We start from the raw sequence: 10227 nt of genomic DNA, 5'->3' as shown, positions 1-10227 counted from the left end.
TATAATCTATTCTCTCTCTAAGCACCAGTCTACAAATCTGTTTCTCTCTCATTTCTTCTACCTAATCCAAAAGGCCCAACAATATCCGCTGTTCTTCCTTGGTTTTCGCATTGAGGTCACCAATAACCATAATTACTTCATGCTCTTTGCACTGCTCTCTTGCCTGATTTAACTCGAGATAAAATTGATCCAACATCCTCTTCATCATGTTCAGATGTAGGTGCATATACTTGTATTATGCATATATTGAATGGTGTGGCTTTTATACGCACCAACAAAATCCTGTCAGATACAGCCTAATAGCCTATCAAACATGGTTTTCCAGATTTGTCTAGAATCACACCAACACCTCTCTCAGCACTTTGGCCTCCAAAGTATATGAAGGTTCCTCCAGTTGAAGTTGGAGAACATCCCACTCCTGGCCATCTAACCTCACTAAGCCCCTAATACTTTGTAGCTTCATTCTTTCCATTTCTCTCTCTACATTCATTTTCTTTCCAGCCTGATATAATGTTCTAACATTCCAAGTAGCTATCCTTATTTTCCTTGTTTTTCTGTTGTCTTTGGGGTTATTACATTTTTTTGGGGCAGTAGCTTGATGACGGTCAAATGCCAATTTTACCACATGACTAGTTTGACCGGGAGAGACAACCACATCATCCATTCTGACATAGTTCCATTTCAACGCCGTTCATCTGTAATCTTTTTGACGTAGCCATGATTATTCTTGGAGGTTATACATGGTGAGGTCTCAGTTCTCTTCCATGCTATGGTTATAAGCATATAGACCTAGCCTTGACCAAAAAAGGTTGACCATACAAGGCAGTAGGGGTTTTAAATTGGGAGTTTTCCTTCTCCTTAGCCTTTAACTAAAAAAAGTTTATCCACAAGGCAGTGGAGCTTTACCTAGCAAGGAGGTTATGAGGTACTACACCAGTTTTCCCAAGGGTGACCTGGAGGTAGTTGCAATTCAAGGTAATCCTCATTATGTCCTTTAGATAAAAGCTTTGCAACCGGAGAGACATTAAATTCATAACTTTTTACCCAAAAATAAATGATCCTTTTAAATTACAGCAGACTCCTTTGCCAAAAAAAAAAGTAAAAAATAACCATAGGAACACTTACATTGTTTTATGCAAGCCTCTTAACTGACTAATGAATTATTCAGTCCCCTGACGGTATGGCAGCGCGAGTGAGGCGACTTTCACTACTGGCTTTTGTAACCTGAAAAGGAAATTAAAATTAAAAATGAGTTACACAAAAAATATAGAACTACAACTTTAATAATGTCACCCCATCCCCACCACACAAATTACACAACCAGAATAAAAGCAAACATAATACATGTGAGCTTTGATTACGGGAAATGAAAAGAAAATCACACATCATACTGGAAAAAATGGAAAAAGGAATAGAAATTACAACCAGGCACTTACATTGCTGTGGCAAGCTACTTGAATTCGTGTACAATTTCCGAGTCCTTTCCGTGGCTTTCAACACTTGATCCAAGGGTATGATGTGTCTTTCACCAAGGGCTGTATCACCCTAACAATAAAATAATTATAAAAAATCAAATTAATAACTCTCACAACACACAAATCCAGACAACCAAGAAATAAGCTGAAGAAAACACACAACGTACTTAGATTATAGTAATTCTCTGTACGATCAAATTATAGCAATCTTCATAATAGACTATATTAAAGTTTTGAATATATAGACAGAACAACATTTATACCAGTGACAGAGAGAAACAGAGGACTCACCCAAAACCATCAACGGAGACGATGGCTTGCAAGACGAGATATCAAGAAAACATTGCGGAAAATGTTTTCATTCTCAGATTCTGATAACTGTAATCAAGAAATATGATAATTGTTAAATAAAATAACTGGAAATCGCTTAACAGGTCATTTTTCTGAAGTTATTTCAGTAAACAAAACATGAAAATACTGTCTATGCACACTATATTCTACTCATTTACAGCTTCTCTAAGAATCGGTAAAGTAAATGCAAGAAGCCCTATACTGACCCACAAACAGTTCCAGAAACACTATATCGACTCTAAACTAAGCAAAATAACTTTAATAAAAATGGCACTTCACGTATTGCGGATGATAATTACATCATCCTACCATACCTTCATCAACTTTAATTTACAATGGACATTCATCAAAAACTTCACGGTGGTCACAGGTAGCCAACTTAATGATTTAAACCTTCCCTCCCCTCCCCCGCCCAGAGAGAGAGAAAGAGAGAGAGAGAGAGAAGAGTAGAGAGAGTCCTTTTAATCATTTAACTTAAATAAACACCCAGCTAATTAACAATCGATGAACACGAGGATTCACGCGGATTATTTGTTGTACAACCTGAATGAATCCTCCCAATCTGATAGGTCGATCAACTGAGTTTAATGAAAAACGCCTTTTGGAATTATTTGGCCAACAAAGAGCTTGCATTTACTGGGCATAACTCGTGTAAATATTGGGCACAAACTTTATAATTAGGATGACCCTCCAATAGCCCTGGTAAAGGAAGAGAAATTGACGAAGTAACCAAACACTGCGGCCGATGTTACACTGAAAACTGGCTGAAACACCTAGAGCTCGTTCAGAGATGACGCAGCACCTTACTTTAAAAGGAGAAACTCACACCACCCCCAAACGGAACTCCATACGCAACAACTCACTAAATGAGAAAATCTAGAAAACCTATGAAAGGCACCGAAATTATGCAACATTCCAAGTCAACGCATTTAAAAACACACCGGCGATTCGGCGAAGGCGCTGTGTAGGAGCAGTGCTAACTTTAGCTCTCCTCATTCGATTCTGTTTTGACAAAGTGAATGGAAAACACGATTAATTAATGGTAAACTAAACTAACTTAAATAACCCTTTTATCATTATTAATTTTTATTACCTAATACAGAAAATACGCTACGTTACACGGAATGAAACCACCAACTTAACACCGGAACACTATGAGATAGCCGCTGGATTTGGTAAAATTCGCCACCTTTTCAACTGGTTTTTCTACACTTTTAGGGTTCTGATACTGGCGGCATCTGTTTGTTGTCGGCCAAATGGAATGTCCCTTCGCCGTGTGAAAAAAGTGGGGGTGGGGTGGGGTTAAGAACGTTAACAAGTTATTGCACTTGCCGGACGGGATATGAACCGTTCGAAACAGACGTACCCCGTGCTCTATCTTGATGAAGATCGTGTATGAAACCCCTTGTTGGATGGACTTCGGGGTTAATTGCAGGTTAATTAGACTCGAGCGCCAATAATGAAAGGTAAATTGATAATTAACCAAAAAACTGTAGAAAAAGTTAAGTTATAGTGCCGTCGGCGACGCGGAGCTACTCTATAGTTCTACCCTGGATTTAATTTTTTTTAACCTTACGTAATTTCACAGAACACAGCTTCTATTTCAGCTGCAAAGTTACATCGACACTTGAAGTATCGATCAGCGATCAGGTGTCTACGAATGGCAACTATTTTCCAACAGAAAAAAACTGTAAATCTGAAATTAAAACTACTCAGAGAGAGAGAGAGAGAGAGAGAGAGAGAGAGAGAGAAATTATCTTCCTCTAAGTACAGAATCCTTCACAATAAATTTACGATTCATTTTCCTTGTGTACGAACTAACTGATGAGCGTGATTGAAGCCAAGTTGGAGCACATTCGAGCTGTCAAACGAAGTTGTAAATGGCAGATAAAATGTCACCGAATGTATTCGGATGAAAATAAAAGAGACCAAATGAATGTAAATGCATGAAACACGTGCATTTAATACGAAGAACTTACAAAGTTTGTGTACCAAATCGACTTGCTTTTCTTTGACACCTTACCCAGTGTATGCTCAAAGATCGAAGTCTTCAGTGACCGCATGTTCACAGTAATGCACATGAATTTTCAAAGCCTCTGTCCCTATCAGTTTCTAACCAGCACAGACAGAACGTCTCAAAGCAAAATGTGCACCTTGAAATGCTGACACTTTTCCAGCTAGAACCATATGGAGCCGTCAGAGCATAATTCACAAGAGGATCGCTGGTCCCTAAGGAGCATTGGGAGCATTGCCCAAACTATAAATCGCCTTTAGTAATTAACATTTAGCCAGATAAATATCGCCGAATGTTAAACAAATAAGCTTCGCACTGAAAACAAAAATTACAATTACTTTACAAAATATTGCAACTGTATCCATGGAAACAAATCCTAAAAACGGCCAGCTTCAAAAAACCGTTTGTACACCGATATGGCTGTCGAGGAACTACTGCTCAAGAATTGAACAAAGGTTTGGCTGTGCCAATCGGAGACCTCCACCACGCCCAACTTAGAATCCTTTTCTATTCGCCTTCTCTCATTGGCTGAGGCATTTGTGCTTTATCTGGTGGAAGGAAGTTTTGAGAGCAACTCTACCATTGGCTGTTGATTGAACTAGAGCAGTTTTCAAATTTGTTTATAAGAATTCATTGCCACCTTCAATATCAAATGCAATACAATGTCTTTAAAAGTTAGTCTAAAGATACATAAACAAATAAATTAGTGGATATATCTACACAGCAAGAGGAAATGATAAAATGGGAAAACTGAGAAGTGAAATTCTGAAAAAGTCATCCCAAACGAGCAGAACAGGTGGTAGAGCTGTGATCAAGACTGGAAAGCCTACTTGCAATAATTATGGGGAAACCTTTGCGATCTGAAAGGCAGCCTCCGTATATTAGGGGCCAACGAGACTACTGGCGATCTGTTTCAAAAAGTTTTTTGTTGCTGAATCTAAAAATAATTCAAACTTGTCATTTTATACCCCAAGTGTGGGCATTCAACTTACCAAATGATAATAAAATGCTTTCACACCAACAAATAGGACTCGATTTTTATGAAGGAAATGGACGCTGGACAAAAGGAGGTCTGCAACTTCAAAATAATATCGAGCAGAACAATTCTTGAATTAAAAGTCCTCGTAATAAATATCGCCATGTTTAATAAAGGCGCTACATAATACACCGCTGTCGAAATCTAAGGACAGTTAGGATAACTAAAATAGAATCTGTATTAAGTCTTATCAATTTGATCTCATTGGCAATAAATGGCTTATTATTCTTGGTGCGGAATCTACTAAGATAAATACAAAACGAAATAAGTCACAACTGTCGTATATCAAACATGACTATAAATGTCTATTCTTTAAATTTTCAAATGCCACTTGAAATATTTTTTTATAAATTTCACTTTCCTGTCAAAATATTACAAGCCAAAGTAATATTCAATACTAATACTGACATATTTTCCTGAACAAATTCTAAATATTCATGATATTTAGCCCGCTGATCTCTGTATGTGGTTGGAGTGTTCAAATTAATGCGGCCTATAACTCTGGCACGGTGTTGAATGGTGCATCCTTGGACACGGGTAATTCAGTTTAATCCTTCATTATCATTCTTAATTAGATAGTCTTTCTAGCGTGAACGCGGCATCTATACTAACAGTTTTGTTATGAATATCATGAAAGTTCCTTCTAACGGTCGCTCTGCCAATAAAGGAGCCATTTATTTACTTGCTCATCAACATGATTCATCATGGGGAATGCACTTTGATAAAGTATTTAAACTCATTTGCCGCATACAGCCGAACTTGTATGAACTCCAGCTCAGTTTGGATACTGACATTATTTAGACTGAGTAGGATATTTTGCTTGAGGCGTCTTTCATTGTCGCCAACTACAGCTACTATGTGTAGATGAAAAGCATTCAGCTTACTTCCACATATATCCAGCAGGTTTAGCCACAGGAGGTCAATTTAGGTAGCCCGAATGACGTGGTTGCAAGCACGAGGATCTTGGCCATGACAGCCTCATCGTACGAACAACCGCACTGTTCGCCCCTAAGCATTACATTGTAAGTTACATTGTAAGTTCCCGATGGAAATACAGTAATGTTCCAGAAGTGACTATTTTTTTAAATGTAATTTTACAGCTTCTTATACGGATTTGGCAACGTATTTCTTATTGTAGACATTCCCAATTCGTCAGTTCATAGCAAACACTACAATGCTAACCTTATCGCTCCTTATACCCGTAGTTTGGTCCTTCTAAGAATTTCATCAAGATATTTGGAATATCTTATTCCTAAACCTTATTATTCAGTCACTGGTCCTATAAAGCTGCACTTCAACAGTAATTGCCTATATATAACAATGATGCTCTTGGTGGATGATCACTTCAGTTGAATTAATATCAGAAGGGCAACAGCCTTTCATAAGATTTATGAGAAAAACCACAAATACGAATTTCTATTGAAGCCTTTTGGTATGACCGATTCTGGAGGCATATCGATGTTGTTGTGCGCCAGACTGATTTTTTTCCCAACCAAGAAACCATTTTCGTTCGCCTCTCTCTCTCTCTCTCTCTCTCTCTCTCTCTCTCTCTCTCTCTCTCTCTCTCTCTCTCTCTCTGACTTTGCACATGGAACCCAGGAACACTACCTGAACAAGATGTCACTGAACTTCCCTTTGGATTCGTCCTTTTTTTAACCAGTGCTATCTATTTTTGTGTGTGTGTGAGTGAAAAAGGGTTTGAAATGTTTAGCATTAAGGAGGCCAATTCACCGCCATTCCGTTTTCTACAAACTCATGACTTTTGACTTCATTGGGGTTAGCTTTAAAGAACAAAATTAGAGTAAAACTTTCTTCAATCATCGTGAAAAATGGCGCACTCAGTCTTAAAGGCAAAAATATAAATATAAACGAAGATCAACTGACCCAATACATCCACTTTATGAAAATATATATGCACTATCAATCTCGATAATACAAAGCATTAAGACAGGCCAAGTTCCAGTACTACTGAACTACTGTAACTCAGTCTTTTCCACAACATTCACTTATTCTGTAAGTCACGTGCATCTACTGTGATTTTTACAGTAATATATATATATATATATATATATATATATTATATATATATATATATATATATATATATATATATATATATATATATATATATATATATATATATATATATATATATATATATATATATATATATATATATCTGAATATAGGATATTTTACATCTGTCTGTTAGTTTAATTATTTTGCATACTGTAATGATAAACAAAAATGCGTGGTAAAATAAATAACCCTTGGTGAGCCTTCTTCTAAGACTAACTATCTGTAAGCAAAGGCTGTGGAATTATCAGAATTGCTTGGAAATTCTAACGTATTCTCTCACAGTTTTGTATCATTATCATCAATATTGGAATGTCAGTAGTAGTAGTGATGATAGTATCATAGCCAATGTGCATTAACAGTGTTTGAGAGAGAGAGAGAGAGAGAGAGAGAGAAGCACTGAATAGCAGCTCAGAAAGCCTGGTCTCCATATTTCAAGTGACGCAAAACTTGCTCCCATAAAACGTCAGCGAACCCGCATAACAAAAGGGCATATTAGGAGACTACAACACTGGAGATCGGTGGATAAATATGGTTGCATTTGCCCTTACATGTAATACGGGAGATCTGCAAATAAATGTTTTTCGGTGAGTAAATTCGACGAAGATATGATAGGCCCTTGCTGGTACTCTTCAAAGTTTAACCATAACCTCGAGTAGGCAAGCGAACCATAATATTGTGTTACGAACAACATGAAGAACTTCATGACGGATGGATGATAATATTACAAGAAAATTTCCCAGCGTCTATTTGTGACCTTTTCCCATGACATAGTAAAGCAATACGACATGGTTATATAATATCCATATAAATATTTATATATATATATATATATATATATATATATATATATATATATAATATATATATATATATATATATATATATATATATATATATATATATATATATATATATATATATATATATATATATATATATATATATATATATATATATATATATATTTTTTGTGCTATGTAATAATGTAAAATGCCATCTACAAATCGTACTTATCTCATCATTAGTAAAGCAACATTTAGCATATATCAAGAAATACTTACAATTGAATGTATGAGTTCTTGGTAATAGAAACTAAATCATTGCAACTTCCAGGATATATCAGCAGCTAAATAAATGCGATTAGAACAAAATGATTCTTCTAATCATCTGAAGAAAATAAGGAAAAAAACTTTGGATGGTTGTACTCCAAGTAAAAAAACTCGGACCCGTCACTTGGGAAGGCTATGTTCAAGTAAAGCCGTCAAAGGTATCGGGTAGCTAGTCTAGCCTGGTGGATCCTACATAGGATGGTGAAGGGAGAAGGGTACTGCCTAGCAACCTCACTCCCCAACATTTGATGAAAACCGAGGGGTAGCACATTTGAGAAACGTACACACAACATACATACAAACACACACGTGTGTAAAATTTTCATAAAATATCTCACTCATTATTAAGGGGTAAACGATGAAACGTGGGGGAAAAGTATACCAGGGTGTAACCTGGTGTACTTTTTGGCTTTCCTGTCAAACTTCTCCTCCCGCGAGACCATCCACTGGAACTTAACAGATAAATATTTTCTTTGTGAGACTGATGGAACTGGAAATCAGCGCAGACTTTGTATTCGTTCAATAAATTTTCCCTTCGAAGTTTTCGCCTTATTGGGGTTTCCCCTTTTTCTTTTTTTTCTTACAATGTGCCAATATCAGGTCATAAGGACAAAATATCCCTTGAAAGGTCACGAAAGAAGATAAAGAGCAGAGAGACCGAGTACGGCGACAAGGGACTTAGGGGGACTGAGATGCTTGCCAGTAAGTAAGAGAGAGAGAGAGAGAGAGAGAGAGAGAGAGAGAGAGAGAGAGAGAGAGAGAGAGAGAGAGAGAGGTAACTAACTTTAAAGAACAATACATTGATAAGGACTGAAGATGAGCTGATGTAACAGATTTTCTTAAAAACTCAATAATGATAATAAGTAATTTTAATATTTCAAGGTGTTCTAATAAAGATTCTTAAAAATGAAGTAAATGCAGATCAGAAAAATATTTTTCAAGGTTAAAATGATTTAATTTTGTAAATATTATTCTTCTAATTGAATGGATAAAACAAAAAGTCATAAATCATAAAATTGTAACACTATAATGAGGTTGGATTAACGAAACCATTTATACGTGAATAATGGCGCAACTTTATGAATGAATTATATTTAAACATAAATATATCCTAATAATAAAGAATATTAATTGCCACATACTTGAGCCCATCGACAGCTGAGAATGTATAATCCGAAGAGCCTTGCAAACAAACACTGGAAATGAAACTCACTATTACATGACAAGGTGCAACCTTAGTGGGGCAACTACAATGCTACCGGCAGGGGCCCTAATAAGGAAAGCAATCCATTACAGAAAAGTAGAAAACAAAACTATCAAAAAAAGAGATAATCAAAAGAAAAAAATATGATAAATATCAAATTTATGAACTGATTAAATAAGACAAATAACAAATTAAAACAAATAAGGCAAATAACAAATAAATTATGAAGTGAGACTGAGCCGCGGAGTCAACGGCCCCTCCTCAGACTAAAAATGCACTAACTTTAACTTAAATAAAATACAAATTTGATCTAGGGTTGAAGTTCTAATGAATTTAACTCTGACAGCTTTTAAGATGAGGGGACAAGAAAAAAAGGTTATTCCTTAATTTGTTTGCAACAAAGATAAAACTTCGTATAAATTATGTTGCACTGAATCTAGGAAAAGAAAAGGCAAGACTGTTGGAAAGAGCTGCATTTCTAGTAGTACGCTGTGGACGGTATAACTTGGGATGATCTGAATGCCAAGGATGATTAAAATTATGCAATATTTTATAAAGCATGCACAGTGAGGTAGTTGATCGACAGCGCAAAAGATTAATATCAAGATCTTGGACCAGAAATGTGCTAGCACTCAACTTTTTCCAACAATTTAAGATGCTCATCAGCTGCTGAAGAGCAACAGGGGAACAATATTCAAAGCATGATCTCTATAGATCTTGAAATAGTTCCTCAGAATACTGATTTTTTGTGCAAGTGATGAAGAGAAAGATATGTTTCTCAGCAGTAAATTTGCAATCAAGAATGACAAACAATATTTGGTAAGTATCACACGTACTCGAAAACTATCAATGAAAAGACCTAATGCTTTTGAATTTCACTAAGGTTTAACTTCATCCACCATAATTTGTACCATTCTCTTTTATGTAGTATTGGTTATTCCTCGTTAAATGATGGTATA

The 10227-nt window shown here is 36.0% G+C and overlaps 1 long non-coding RNA gene across 1 annotated transcript; it reads right to left on the bottom strand.

The window, feature by feature from the left end:
• Window positions 1-1044: 1044 nt before the first annotated feature.
• Window positions 1045-4353, bottom strand: LOC136840927 (uncharacterized). Its single transcript, XR_010853791.1, has 4 exons — window positions 4184-4353; window positions 1767-1853; window positions 1437-1545; window positions 1045-1224 (listed from the first exon to the last, which is right to left on the bottom strand). It is a non-coding gene; the product is annotated as an uncharacterized lncRNA (long non-coding RNA).
• Between the last annotated feature and the right edge of the window lie 5874 nt (window positions 4354-10227).

The sequence above is a fragment of the Macrobrachium rosenbergii genome, chromosome 8 (assembly GCF_040412425.1).
Source record: "Macrobrachium rosenbergii isolate ZJJX-2024 chromosome 8, ASM4041242v1, whole genome shotgun sequence".
Taxonomy (NCBI): domain Eukaryota; kingdom Metazoa; phylum Arthropoda; class Malacostraca; order Decapoda; family Palaemonidae; genus Macrobrachium; species Macrobrachium rosenbergii.
This window is presented reverse-complemented; position numbering and strand designations above follow the sequence as displayed.